Source organism: Temnothorax nylanderi, unplaced genomic scaffold (assembly GCF_030848795.1).
Source record: "Temnothorax nylanderi isolate EJ_2023f unplaced genomic scaffold, tnyl_v1.0 TNYL_tig0004_pilon, whole genome shotgun sequence".
NCBI classification, from domain to species: Eukaryota; Metazoa; Arthropoda; class Insecta; order Hymenoptera; family Formicidae; genus Temnothorax; species Temnothorax nylanderi.
The window spans coordinates 3022951-3038749 of record NW_027249066.1 but is presented as its reverse complement, the minus strand read 5'-3'; the positions used below and the strand labels follow the sequence as shown (position 1 = coordinate 3038749).

Genomic DNA, 15799 nt, shown 5'->3' with positions numbered 1-15799 from the left:
TTTTATGAATACACATTAGTTATATAAACAGCTTTTTCCATAAGTATTTACAAAGTAAAAAATCACTATAATGCATGATCATGATTCCTCGAATAATAAATAATTCATATTTAAAAAAATATAGAAATATATTATATTTTTGTTATTATTAATTTTAATTTTTACTATTTAATTTTATAATTTATTTAAAGCTTTGCAAGCTAGATCGCTTTGTAGCTGGGACGATAAAAGAGCGAAACTCACCCGTTCGAAAAGTATGGACGTGAATCAAAGATCTCGTCGAAATGCAAGCGTTTCAAGTGAATTCGCTTTCAACAAGTGGTTCGGGCCATTAGTCGCACTCAAAGCTCGCGAATATCGATAGCTCGCGTCCGCTGAGAAGCGAACGCCTCGTTAAACCGAGTTACCATCGTTGTTTCTCACGATCGGGAAAATAATTCATAGATTTTAACTTGTATAGTTTACACAGGATTTCCTGGGAGAGTCTTTAGTCATTCTGTATCACAAATTTTAAGTTAACTCTCCTTCGCATAAAAACTTGTTAAAATTCATCACTCGTCATGAATTTTAAAACTCCAGAAATAGATATCTTGATAATTAAGACTTGATAATTAGATTTATATAAAGGAAAGGTCTAGTTATATAGAATCAATAAAAACGAAACATTTTATGCTTCTGATTCTATTGTCCATCTGATGTCCACTTGATATTTAATTTTCCAACGTTACTTAAATATTAAGCATAAATAATGCAGAAGTATTGCTACCTCGGCATTGAAACAACTCGGAAATAACTGTATTTTTTTAGTTTCTTTTCTATGATTAAAAAAATATCCAACGATCTCGGGCATTATATACAATAATCTCGAAATATATGGATTTCTTTGAAAAAATGCTGCTACACTTTTCCGGCAAAGTAATAGCGTTTCAGAAAAAAAAAGAGAGAGAGATGCTAATACTAACTGCTTATATCGCTGATTATAAAACGATGAGAAACTGAAAACTATTTTATAATCAGGAAACGCTCCGGGCTTCGATAATTATAAAAACGCAGGTTTTGATGGAAGATATCGATCGACCGCACATGCAACTCGTTCTCGAGTTTAATTATTTTCGCGCGCATGCGAGTCGCACAACTTCCTGTTCGTTTACAGGCGCGCGCGATGTCAATAGCGGGCGCCGTCAACCTTCGTGGTTGAAAGCCATTAATTTTAAAGCCACGTCGGAATTCTTATCGGACGAGCAAGCCGAAGTGGGAAGGAGGAGTTGGACAAGTATGAAACAGACAGACCGGTAGCGGCATTCACGTTCGCGATGCGAACGAACGGTTCGGTTTAGAAGCAGTTAGACAATCGTTGGAAAACGAAGTAGCGATTCCGTTAATAATAGACACGGAGCTGTGCTTCGACCTTTTCATGTCGCCTAGCTAACTGAAATTTTTATTGTAAAGATACGTTCAGGCCAAAGAAAAGACATTTTTTTAGTAGCACATTTCAAGAGTTTGATGTTTATTTTTTTTAAGTCATAATTATTAGCAGGTTTTTTATTTTCCACATTGAATCTTAGAAACGAATAAGATACATTGACGTATCTTATTTGACGCGTTGCACATTACGTCTGCACCTAAAATTACTATAAAATGAAATACAATAAAACGACTCTTATCTATCAAGTCTAATGAAAACTGCACAGTCGCGAGCAATTCTCTAAATTGAAATCTCGGAACGCGCTCGACAGCTTCCTTGCATATCCTAGTGCATATTTTATGCGCATCCGTTACGACTCGTCGCATCTCGGTTCGTGGTCAACGATGTGTGAGCACTGCGCGTAAAATTTTTCTCCGCAATCCAATCGAAGTCAAGAAATTCACGCGCGAATCGACCGATGCCAATTTCGTTACACGTAGACACGTTGCACATGGGATTTAATCCCGAAGACGCTGCTTTACGACTTGTGTCCCAGATATGTGCGGAAAATATAGCGGATAATTCTTTAATATTTACTAAATAAACGCAAAAGTGATCAACAAGCTCGATCACTCGGTTACATACGAGATAATGATGATTACCGTTGCGAATATATTTTGCAGCGACGGATATGGTGTGAGAAAAGGGCAAATATGTAGACAGGAATGAGATAACAGATTGCGAATAATTCGAGATGTTTTTCTAGAATTGATTTAATTCTTAAACGAATTAATTTTCTAATTGCAACTTTGCTAATTGTAAGTCTTAAAAAAGCGTCCAGAGTTATTAGTTCACGCGAACTAATATTGGTTTGCCTATCATTGACAATTTGTTTCCTTAAAATGTTTTCTTAAATGCAATATTATTAAATTCTTCCCTGATCAAATTTGACTAATTAATAAAAGTGAGTTTATAAATATTGACACAGTAATTTAAGTTTTTAAATTTTTACAATTAATTTTTCTAGTCATGTTGAAACTTACATTTCAATCCAGAATATTCTGTACGGAAAACTGAATCTGTAAGCAAAAGAAAATAAATTGTTAGGAATATTAGAAAGTTATTAAAACTTATATACATATATTATCCAAATATATATAATTATATTTATATTTGGATACTGTATATTATATAAATCATCTTCGATCATTCAATATCTGCTTTTATTTAGCTTATAATTTATAATATCTTGTAATTTATAATGCCGGTAAAATAAAGTAAAAAGAATCTTAATGCATTTAATTTAAAAGATTTATTTATACGCGTAAGATTTTATCTTTTTATGATAAGTCTTCGTAATTTAAAGTAAATAAAGAGGCACATTTTTTATCATTTTTCGATCTATGACGTTTTATTCAATGACAGTACAGATCATACACGAAATACAGTAACATTAAAGATAAGAATAAAGAAAGCGAGAAAGATGTTGTCCAGATTACACAGTAGGATTACGTCTAGGTTACGTATTTTGTCGGGCCAGACTGGTTGTAAAAATGTCAGAAGAAGCAGTGCTCTTCTCGAAAGCCTCGAAAGCCTCGAAAGGTTGAGCTCGTGGATCAAGTGGAAAAAAACTGTCTCGCGATTTGCTGGTAAAACAATGTTCTGCTTTATATCTCCGAGAATGGACAGGGGCGATCGCACAGGTTGATTTTCGTGAGTGGGTTCTTCGAGAACGTCTTGAACATATTGAGCGTGAAACGTTGCTTTTTCAGACGAATTACGCGAACAAGGTTGAACGCTGTTGTTGTCAGGTGCTGTCATTGTCATAAAATAAATTCTTCCTTTCTAACTTACCCCCCGTTTTCATCTTTATATCTAGAAATTTAATATTTTTCATTGATTCTCAGAGTAACTCGATTTTTTTTGTACATACACCATGAATTGCGCTTTTTCAATAAATTTGAGAGCGATTTTTTAAATGGATACTTGATTAAATATTATTTTCACAATTTTTTAACATGAGATATTAAATATCCTTGATCATAAAGCGTTAAAATAAATTTCATCGTTTAAATAAAATTTGTTATTATTTTAAATTAATCGAAATTGTCAGATCTATCGAGGTCTCTGAAAATTTTCTCTAAAATTTTTCTGTTAGCGATTTATAACGTTCTAATAACTCTACATTTTATCATATATATATCTCTTTTTTTAACAAGTTCTACAACAACAAATTATTTCATAAAAGATTTTGTTTCCCCATGTACCGCTTGCAAACGTTTAACAATAAGTGTGGAGAGGTGTGCCTAGGAGTTTCGGTAAATCAATACATTACATAAAAGAAAAACTCATCAAGTGTATGACGTAAATTGTAATTATGAGCAATCATAGCAGCGTTAATGAAAACGTCTTGCACGTGTAATCTGAAATTTCACGACAGTCTTACGCGAAGGGAGAAACTCATTTTGAATCACTCGCCAGGCGAGGTCTTATAATTGCGTCTCGACAATTCAATCTAAATTAGCAGACGTCATAAACATTCCGGGAACTGCCGTTACTGGCAGCTTGCATTTGCCACGGAAATGAGATAAAAATTCTTTCACCGATATAAAAAAACGGCTCGCGATCTAATAACAATGTAATTGCCATGATATTTCCCTTTGGTAGAATAAATTCTGCGAAGGGTATAAAATATTGTCATATTAAAATTAGATATTTCTTATAAATTGCATATATATTCTTCGAGTTGAGAGCATAAGCGTGTACTTTTAAAGGACTCTAATATGAGAGCGCTTTATAATCTCTTGGTGGATAAACCAGACTTAGGCGCTCCGGTATATGCATGATTATTAAATCTATATTTATTTCTGCGGTCGTGACGCAGAAACACATATTTCGTTGAAATTATATTTTTGTCCAGAAATAAATTTCAAAAAATAATGTTTGTACAATGACATTTTATAAACGTAATATTAGATATGTTTTTTTTTATTTATGCAGTTTAAAGTTATATTTTTAACACAGTAATGTACGTATTATATACGTAATAATTTCTGCTCTCCGTTATACGCGTATATTCGTAATTCTGCCGTACATACTCTCGAATGTCATCGATTAATCAGCGATAACGTTCAATTAACGCCGCACCCTCGTTTCCTCGCCACGGTTTTCTCACATCGATTAGTATAGCAGCCCTGCCTATCAAGTTAGCAGAGCGTTAACCTTGCATCTCGCTTAAATTGCGCTTTTATTGACACTTTCTCGCTCTCTGTTGACGCGGTGACATGTTTAATTACTGTTATCAACGAGCGGAGAACGGGCGCGCTTCTCCGAGTATCAATGTTTGCGCGTAAATGTATACTCTGATATTTAATGGCGCTTAATGCGGCACATGCAGATCTTATCTTAAATTATTCCGTGCGTGTTACGTCACCAATCTTAGTCTATCCCAGATAACATGGATGGACTGCTGCGCATCACGTACGAAAAGTTCTCCGGCCTGTTGGCCGGTCGATTTTGCGGCATCAACAAAATATATAAGATATATATGTGACGTTGTTTGAGTAAATATTTAAAGACTCATACAGCACAATACACCATCTCGACACCAACAAACTGTGGAACGTATCAAAATTCTTCGCTCATTTGCTGTTTACAGGCCTTTATCCCGAAAAAATTGACCGCGAAACGCGTGTTCTTTGGGTCATCTCTATTTCCTAGAGATGATCCGAAAAACACTCGTTTCGCGATCAATTTTTTCGGGATGAAGGCCGGGTCGGAATCGAACCTTATCATTACTATAGTCATTCGCGCAGCCACGGAGCCACGCGTCATCTTTAACGTGTTTTCTTTGATCGCTGGGCCAACCTTGGCCCGCGATTTAAACTAGTAACGATTATCTTTATAATTCCTTGTTTTTTTTCTCAACTGTAATACGACTAATACGTAAAAGTTATCAAATTTATAATAATTTTCACTGTTTATATTTTAAAGACAGCTACATAGAAATATGAACCTCATGTTTTCGAGAATATCATTTCAATTAACCAACAGTGAGAACTTCATTACATCGTTTGTTATAGACGGATTCTATTATGCTTTCATGCTTGACACGCGCATATTGAAACAGTGGATGTAAATCAATACGCTTCGTTTACATACGCGATTACTAGTGCTATTCTCTTTCACACGCGAGCGTAGCGCATATCTGTTTGAATTACAAAAAAAAATCCGAACAATTAACCGATAAACAATAAACGACGAAACTCAATTCGGACACTCGTCGGCGGCGTTTTTTTTTCCATCTCACAGAGGAGAGGGTTAAAAGGCGCTATTGATTTTCTCTCGTGGAGTCGCTGTTGCCAAGTTCGTACTATAAGTTCGCATCGCATCGCGCGCGAGTTTTCCGTCATTGTGTATCGCACGGCTGACCGACATGTATCGCGTAAAAGTGAGAGATAAAGAGAAAGAGGGTCGGAAAAAGGAGAGGAGGAGGTACAGAGACTTTCGTCACGGCTGTCGAAGAAGAGACGGAATCGCGCGACATGACAAGGAGATACTTAACCGATGTGGTATAGGTGTGGCATTCGACGTATGTCTCGGCTCGTGGCCGTAATTATGTCTTCGACGGCGCGAGGCAGGCTCTATATATAGTACGAAATGGTAATACGAAAATTCAATGGACCAGTGATTGCGCTCCAATGCGTCATCGGCTTATCCGCCGTGATTTCGCAGCATGCGTGCGCTTCCGCACACTCTCCAAGATCCCCTTCGAACGACGTCTTATTCGCCTCGATCGAGATTCTTGATCACTTGATCACCGAGGCGCCAGTTTGCTTGTATAGTCCGTTTGCACAATATGTAATTCGAGGCGGACCAATCCCGCTGATTGCGGTGATGAACATTCGAGCCGACGTTCGACTGATTGAATTTCCGCGATCCCCTGTTTTTAAACGCATCGAAGAACGCATTGCGTTCTGAAAATTGCATCTGAGAATCTTATTGCAGGAGAATTTTAAATGTCAAGCACATTTTGAGATCCGTAGGTCTAAATACGACAAAAGATCCCAGCTTAGAAAAGAACAGATTGTGCTTAACATAGTTAAGAATAGGTCTATATAATTTAATACGATAAAATAAAAGGCAAATGAGAACAAATGCCGGTGGTGAGACGAAAATAAATTATATATTATACAAACAAATTACAAACGACATACGTTTCGGTCTTTGGTTTAGACCCTCTTCAGTGTCGAATAAATAAAACAAGTTAGAAGTATAGATAAGAATAGTCTTCCGCCTGAGAAGACTATTCTTATCTACATTTCTTATTTTATTTATCCTTATTTTATTTATCCAACTGAAGAGGGTCTACTAAACCAAAGACCGAAACGTGTGTCATTTGTATAATTTGTTCGTATAATATATAATTTATTTTTGTTTCACCACCGGCATTTGTTCTCATTTGCCTTTTATTTTATTATATTTGTCAAATTGATTGTATATCTGGAGAGTTTTATCCTTGTTTTTTTTAGGTATACTAGACACTACAGACGCGCGCTATTTAGCTTTAACATTATGCTATTACTATTATACTATTAACTCCTTGATACACACAACTGTCAAAATATACAATGACAGCTGCAAATGAAGTAAGCGTAGCAAGAGAACCAATCGGCATCGCGGAAAAGCGACAATAATAAACTTTACATCTCTTTTTTAGATATGGAATTGTCAATTTGTTAAAAACCTTTGAGAAAATATCATACGTACGTATAACCGCACATTCTTTTATTTATGAATTTCTTAATTAAGTTAGACTAATTCTTCTTGAACAAAAATTTTTATACGGATTAATTTTTAAACGCGCAAGAGCGAGAAACTTTAATTCTTAAATTTCTAAGCACGTATAATTTAACAAAATTTTGTTTTGAATTAATTACAGAGATATTTTAATTTAAAAAAAGAAAAAACTGTGCAAGGATATAATATTCAATCAATTTTTTATTCTAAAAATATCGGTTCTTAATTAATCAAAGAATTGTATGCACTTGGATAGGGATAAAGGAAATTTAAGGCTTTCCATAAATAATTCAACCGTTTGCCATAAATAAAAAATTAGCAATAAAAAAATCAATAAATACTTTATTTGAACAGCGATTACTGAATAAACATTCAGTATAGACTCTGAGTTAGTAATACTGTCTCTGGAAACTTTGGCAGAAAAGAAAACGTAAAACAAGAATCGATACATCAATCTTACATTACGATGTTTTTTTTACTTATAAAAAAGAACTTTCTTCATGCACGTACGCAAAAGAATGACACAGAAGGTTATCGATACAAGCCTCTCGGAGAAAGCGTAACGTCGACCTATCGAAATTTCAATATTCGTCCATTCACTCGAGTATCGAAACTTCGTAATTACAAGTCGGTCGTACGTTTCTTTATAAGACCAAATTGAAAAGATTTCCAGGAACTGTGGAAATGCAGTGGAGCTTTGATGACTGTATGGATAAAAATTTTTAATTTAATTAACGATCTAAAAAACGATTTAATTAACGAATAACACATTGATATTAGTAACTCTTTATACTTAAAACAAATGTTATTTTTAAAATTAAGATTTATTTAGAATTTTGCATTGTGATTAATAGAGAGAAATGCGAAAATTTTAGCTCTGCGCTATCATTTTATTTATTCCTATTATTTTTTATTTTGTACGCGATTTAATCTTAATGACATTTTTTTGTACAAGAAATACCTATGACATCATACTTTTAATATTATCATAATAATATTAATAATACTAATAATAATAGTATCATTAATAATTACCTAATTATTTGTTTAATTATCGAAGCTACTATTATAGTATTAAGAGATTAAATCCGCTTCTTATAATCAAATAAAGCAGATAGCAGCATAACAATTAATAAATAATTCACTACACGGTACTTGAACTTCGACTTTTTCACATCAAATGTTCGCTAAATGTGCAATGAGAAATATTTCTCGATGTCTATCGCTCAAAATTTCACGTTTTCGTACAAAATAATTTATTAGATTACTTGCATACTTTTTTGGTAATTAGTCAATCTAATTAGTAAATCTCGTAATACCGCATGTTGTATGATTCTTTCCTAATAGAAATACATTTAAGCGAAGTCACGGATTATTTTTCGTTAAATTGTGATCATTATTTTACCTTAACCTTACATGATTCTAAAAAATTAATTGTAAATATGTTCATAATTTAAATATAATCAAATTATATTAGATTTCAAAACGCTTTTAAATATTAAACAAAATTAATTATTGGCTGCGTTCACCATAGAAAACTGTTTTGAAACTCTTGTAAAATTCATGAATCTGATTGGATGCTTTTAATTTTGGCCGAAGCTAAGAGTATACCACCAATCAAATTCATGAACTTTACAACAGTTTCGAAGCAGCTTTCTCTGCTAAACGCAGCTATTATATTAGGCGACACCAACGAATTCAAACGAAATGCTGTATGTGTTATGATAACTCGTACATCAAAATTAATTAAAAATGTAAAACCAGATTAGAATATCTAAAGTCATATTTGCTTTAAAAAGCATTAAATATTTCGAAATCATTGTTTCGCGAGCGATCGGTTGCGCACTATCATTCGGTCTCTTCTCGAGAAGAAAACTAACAGCGCCAGAGGTATATATTAAGCTATCTAACAATAAGCCAAATTATCAGAACACAAAAAGTTTTATATGGATGAAAATAATGAATAATACCAATGAATAATTCAAGTACGAAAATCTTTGTGTGATACAGCGATCGTTTCTTAATAATAATGATTGATTCGTGTATTTCGTGAGATTGAACGTTACACACGCGATATTATTATCGGAAATGCCTATAATCTATTTAACATGCAAATACATTTTTAATTGATATGAATAAATATTCTTCTTTAAACATATATATGTATGTTAGATATTTAATATGTGATAATAATTCACTCCTCGGAAATAATTCAAAATGCGAGGTATAGAACATTATATAGGGGAGACCGGGGCTAAACAGTCCGTTTTTTTTCGGTGCCGATTTTTAACAACAAAATAAATAATTGTAGTTAAATGTGGTATACCACTGTAAAGAGTGAACCTTTAGCTACAAAATTTATATAGGAAATTTTTGTCTACGTCGCTTTGTTTAACCGGTATAGAGCAAAAACGACAATGGTGGAAAAATTGAAATCTCAAAAATGCCGGGGTATAACAGTCTGCACTGCATTTTCAATACATATACGTACATCTAATTCTAAAAAATAATAGGATACATGCAATAATTGTTTTTTAAGAGAAAAATATAAAAAATTATTTAAAATTTTTATGCGAAACATTATTAAAAAATAGTTACGAGGGTTCCTCTTTCCGCAGAAGTCACTCGCCCGACTTCTTTCACTCCTCGACGTCCGATGACTCTATTCGGTGTCTGAACGGTTGTAATTCCCGTCTCATCCATATTCCATATGCAGTGAGCCCGAAAATGCGTTGGAAATGCACCCGGACTGCTTACTGACCGATTAGCCCCAAACACAAGTTTCAGGTTTGATCGCCCACGAAATATTAGACATCAACGATAATGAAAAAACTACACTGGATTCGTGTTCAGCATGCATTACTCTTTATAATCACGTACCTCGAGATTTGGAGAGCAAATATTATAGCAGATATTACAAAATTTCCACGCGCAGAAAATGTAACTTTCACCTTTCGAAAACACGTTTGCCCTCGTAAAAATCATAATATGGCAGGTAACCTGCCGAAACTCCGTTGGTCACATGGGTACTATAAGCAGCGTTTACAATGTTAATAGCGAGTTCGCACAATATACAGGTTCCGAGATATTTGATTAGACGTATTTACCCCGTAGACGTTTTAGCCCCGGTCTCCCCTACTATAAAACATTAAATACATATATCAGAGTGGCATTGAGTGATTAATATGCGAGCGAATGTACTTAACTACCCTTTTGCAAATATTAGTTTGTGTGAACAAAAAAACAATACAAAGAGACCTGGGAAGCATTCAACGACGGAACAAAGCCGCTGCTATTGTATCGTATTAGTGAGTGTTAATTTATCTTTTAATTTAATCTAAGGTAATGGATTTGTAAATATGACAAACGCATGTAACATCTCATATAGATTCATTGTCTTGAGATGGATAGACTGGATAGGGATTAACGTAAATATTTAACTCCGAAACATGCATGTATAACAATATGACGATTATGTATAGAAGAATGCACAAATACAAAACTCATAGAATTAGAGCTCTTGCTCATCCATTGCATTTCTCATTTACATTGACATATTACAAAATATTTTATAACTAAAATGTATTTGGTAAAAAAGGACATGCAATAATATATTAATTTTTGTAAAAGTCAAATTGTCTCCAAATTCTAAATTTAAAAATATCTCTAATGCTTTTTGCTAAACACTATATTCCACAGATAAGATTTCCAGAACACAGTTGACAGTATCATGAAAGTATAATATATTAAGTTCATTAATTTTAAATGCATTATTATAATTAATTTTAAATTTTTAAATCCATTATTTAGAGAAATAATAAAGATTATGAGAAAGGAAAATAGTAATGTTACAAATAAAAATATAAAACTGATATTTGTGTGGAATATTAAATTTTTATTTAATATAATATCTTTTATGGTATTCATATTTTTCGGACGATGGAAATGGGAACAAGATATTTGTTGTCATATTAATAAAGAAATAAATTATTGTTTGCAATATAATAAAAAGGAAAAAATTGTTAAACTTATTAAATTTATTATTTGTTTTTTCTTCTTTTTCCATCTCAAATATTTTTTATATAAAGTCTAAGAGTTTTGCATTTGGTTTTCCTATATCTTTTCAGAGTTAAATATTGCTTGAATTGATAAAAGTGAATACTTGGTGATTTTTAAAAATATGTATATATTGCAAGCCATAAGTAAAAGAAGCCAAGACACTTCATAAATATTAATTCTAAATTATTTATTAAATAACGCGAGACTAATTATTATTCATATTTTATTTTATAACGTCCAATTTTACTCAAATCTTTCATAGTTCCTTCATCCATATTTATTGACTTTATGTCAATTTATATCGTGATCGGCTTTCTACCTTAATTAATCTTCAGAATACGTTATTAAAGCATTGTAATGGTATGTAGATAGTATTCCGCACATATACAATCATAAATTGATTCGTGACATGAACAGCAATAGTGCAGTTTTATGCTATCCAGCGATTAGTTTAGAGTAGCTCACAATCACATACATAAAACATTATAGTGTAATTCATGTAATATCGATCGTTTGATAATACAGAAATACAGAAATACAGAAATACAGAAATACACAAATTAAAGAGAGAAAAGGATAACACTTTAACTTTTAATAGAATAGGATAATAGTTTAACTCTTAATACAAACTTATTATTATAACTGATTGACGTTAAATAATAATCATATTTATATTTTTTGTCTCTGCGCTTCCATGCAGAATATTGAAACTCAGCAAACACCAAATAACATGCAACTTACATGCAAGTTATAATACCCTACAACAATATATGTAATGCAATATAACACATGTGTTATAATGCATTTACATTGTTGAGAATAAATTGTAACTTGCATGCAAGTTGCATGTTACTTGGTGTTTGCTGGGAATATTAAACAGATAAACACATCTCTGAAATAATTCATGGATCTCATGAAATAAAGATATAAAGAAATCGTGTTCCATGATAGCAATTGCTATATTGTTCAGAAATGATACAAGCAGATTAAATTGAAGATAGTTATTTTGTTCTCATCTCGTAGAGGAAGAAGTCTTTTTTAATCGATTGGAAGACAGCAGCCTCTTCTGCGAGAACATTAAATTCAATTATTAAGCCGTGTTATAAGTAGAGAAAGAGAGAGATTAAAAGAGAGAAAGAGAGAGAGAGACACAGACAGACAATTATCCTTAGGCGTGTCTATATGCGGTTTGAGATAAGTATTGCCGTTCTTTTTGCAGTAGTCGTCATCAAGTAGAAACAAAACACAATCCGCGCATTTAGTGAATATTTCGTTCCATTTCTCACGGCATTGGCATACTATTCCGTCGCTTTAATGTGGCTGCAAGCTGATGTAGAAGCAAGCTGCAAGCTGATGCAGCATGTGAAATCGCGTGATTATAGCGTTAGCAGTACATCCAAAACGAATAAGAGTCACAACCGGATCTACGGCATAATATTGCATGTAATAGGAATAAGATAAAGAACTGAATTCTTTATTTTTTAATTTATATTTGACATAGATAGAACGGAATAAAGCTAAAGCTTTTTTTATTTATTTTGCTAAATTAAGGAAGTAAATGGATGCTATATATGTATAAGAAGAATTCGTTTAGTTATGCAAGAACATGGAATATTAATAAAGGCTTTTCCCAGTGCTCTCGAGAGAAATAATTAATGTAACAAAACATGCATATTTGAAAGTGTGAGTGTATTACGGTGTATCGCGTGATTGTATAAGGAATTTCAACGCTCATGTATAATAACGCAATTTCTAACCCGAAATATAATTTACCCTCAAGACTTCATTACGATGAAAATATTTTCAGCGAGTTATCGGATAATAACAGATTAAATGATCTCTATATGGAAGAGAAGAAGAGAAAAGCGATATTCGCATGTATTTTACTTCCGAGTTCGCAATCGTTAGTTCGATCTTAATTCGCGAGTTAATCCCAAACGCCGTATATCAAAATAAAAACATGAATATCTGAAGCTCAGTTTAATAATCTCAAATGCTCAAGGATTTTCACATCTGATGCAGAAAATAGAGAAATGTCGAGAGATTTAGCTGAACTCTCGCAAAGATAATTGATAACTTGTAATATTTGACTTACTAGACATAGAATGTATTAGGCTACTAGATTTTCTAATGTTAATTCTCCTGCATCTTCTTTTCTTCTCCTATCTCATTTGCAATTTATTTAATAATTCGTATTAAAAATTCGCCTTATTCTCTTTTCACTAGCCATGTTACAAATAAACAGTTTACAGATAAATTCCCGTATGTTTTATACGTAAGTTATTACTCATGTTAGCGCGATAATTGATAAAATACAATGATTCACGTTAATATATCGGTGCACAGATAACCAATTATTTTAACGGCTCTATTTACTTTGATAAAAATGATATGTTGGTTATTTTTATACAGATTTACAATATCCATCTGTTTGCGATTAATTTATTGTTTAATTATTGCGTTTTATTTGTTCACATGTGACAGATTTTTATTACAAATATCGTTTTGCATCAGATTTTTAATGCGCAATGCGTAACATTTATAGGAGACGAGAAGAAAGTCAAAATTATCTTCATATTTTTATCTACTTTTACTTGAAAAAAATACTACGTGATAAAAACAGTAGTTACAAAACTTTCTCATTATAACACAAATTATTCTGATTATACCAAAAATTATTTCGCACTTCTCGCACATGTGCTATTTTTCTGGGTATTCTATTCTTAAAAACGTGACGTTCCGAGAATTTTATGCGCAGGCTGATAATCGGATGAGGCGACTTGCTACTTTAACTTCCGATCGACTTCTTAATATGATCTATCATATTAACGCCTCGAGAACGTCTCTTAAAAGTGCAGCCCTGTATCGAATGTATCCCGTAAAACTCTCTCTCTCTCTCTCTAAGACTCACAATTAGCTAATGCGTTTTCAGACTTTCCGAGAAGATTCCATTCTCCGGAGATGCGAGAAAAGCCGTCCATTACGGCTGCGAATTTAATTCTAACCAGTTACGGTTTGTTAGCAAAAATACGCTGAGAATAAGTCGGCAATATTGGTTAAAGTAATTCTATTTACGACTACGTTAGATTATCATTTGAACTTACAATTGCGTTTCTAAAACAAAAGTACTTATAAACATAAATGTACGTGATAGAAAGAATAGACTTTTGCTCTCTCAGGACGACTTTCAAGAGATCTAGTTTCCGTGAACTCGTGTTACATAGACGTTTCAAAAGATACTAGACAGTACAGAAGGTTGTTTTATGAAATGTCGACGGAAATTTTTCTTCTACATACATATCAATAGGGTACAAGAGCAAACCAGAGGCGAAGAAAATTAATGGTCGATGAATTTCAAAGTAAAACAAAAAAAAGAGCTTGATCATTTTTATATAAAAAGGAAAGATTATCAAACAAATATAATTTTGCGAAAATATATTTCAAAGACAGTTTTGTGTATCAATCACGATAATTCAGATAATAATTACAAGGATGCAATGATAAAAATACTTATCGAAGAAGATGAAGTGACAGACGAAATCGCGTGTGAATATATGCTGATGCGTCTATCAAAGTGTGCCGAGAATGAGAAATGCCTATATAAGGGAAGTTTTTATATTCCGTCGCTTTCTCTTCTGTCTTCGGTGCAGAATTTTAAAGCTTTTGTACGTCATGAAAGACGTATGTGCTTTGGGTATCAATCTCAAGCGATAAGCATAGAGGCACGAGTAAGAAAATATCGCCTGTGCGTAATAAAAGTTCTTGAGATATCTCATTAGCCGAAAAAAATATATCAGAGTTAGACATCTGCGAGAACTGTAAAAAAAATTTATTCGCAGTGTGTTTAGATATTAAAACTATTACTACTCTAAATAGTTTTTTCAGGCACCGTTTGATGAGAAAATTTTAATAAATATTTCTTGAATTTGATTATACATAAGAAATATGAAATTCTGATAATCAGCTAATATCAAAATTTAATAACCACAAAGCAAATAACTATAGTTATTTAAAATTTGTTCTTGAATCAGAAAGATAACAATTTTGAGAATGTAAAAAAGTAGTTTATAGTTTAGCTTTCTTTCACTTATTTCGAATGTCAAGCTTAAATTATTGTTCAACCAATGTTACAGAGTAAAAGAAGATTTTCTAAATAGCTTTTTGATAAAAATTTGATTTGTAGTATAATAATTTTCGTAGTTTCTCGAATAACGTAACTCGATTATATAACTTTTTACGGGCGGTAGCAGGGAATCACGAAATTGTTAACAGTATAGTGCAATCTTTAAATGTATTTACCTCTCTATTCCTATCTCTAATAACATCGTCGCGATGCGACGAGCAAATGTCATTTGCCACACGGGATCTTCTCTAATCTTCTTCTTTCAAGCTCGACCGACCATAATCCACAGAGATTTATCGCGGCCAGCCGTTGCAAAAAGCCGAACGCTTTCTTTTCTTAAAGGTTAGACATTGCGCGCTGTTGCAGTTAAGGATACTTGCCCTTTTCCTTTGTTCTCTCTAAGAAATCACAGA

At 32.8% G+C, this 15799-nt stretch overlaps 1 protein-coding gene across 5 annotated transcripts in view; it reads right to left on the bottom strand.

Moving 5' to 3' along the window:
* LOC139774780 (GTP-binding protein Di-Ras2) overlaps window positions 1-15799 on the bottom strand; it is an 89394-nt gene that overhangs the window by 61000 nt on the left and 12595 nt on the right. For 4 of the 5 annotated variants that reach the window (XM_071710261.1, XM_071710270.1, XM_071710253.1 and 1 more), the window contains exon 2: window positions 2449-2484. The exons of the other annotated variant lie outside the window; for it this stretch is intronic. The gene's annotated coding sequence lies outside the window, so the exon portion shown is untranslated. The remainder of the gene's footprint in view (window positions 1-2448; window positions 2485-15799) is intronic. 5 annotated transcript variants of the gene reach the window in all.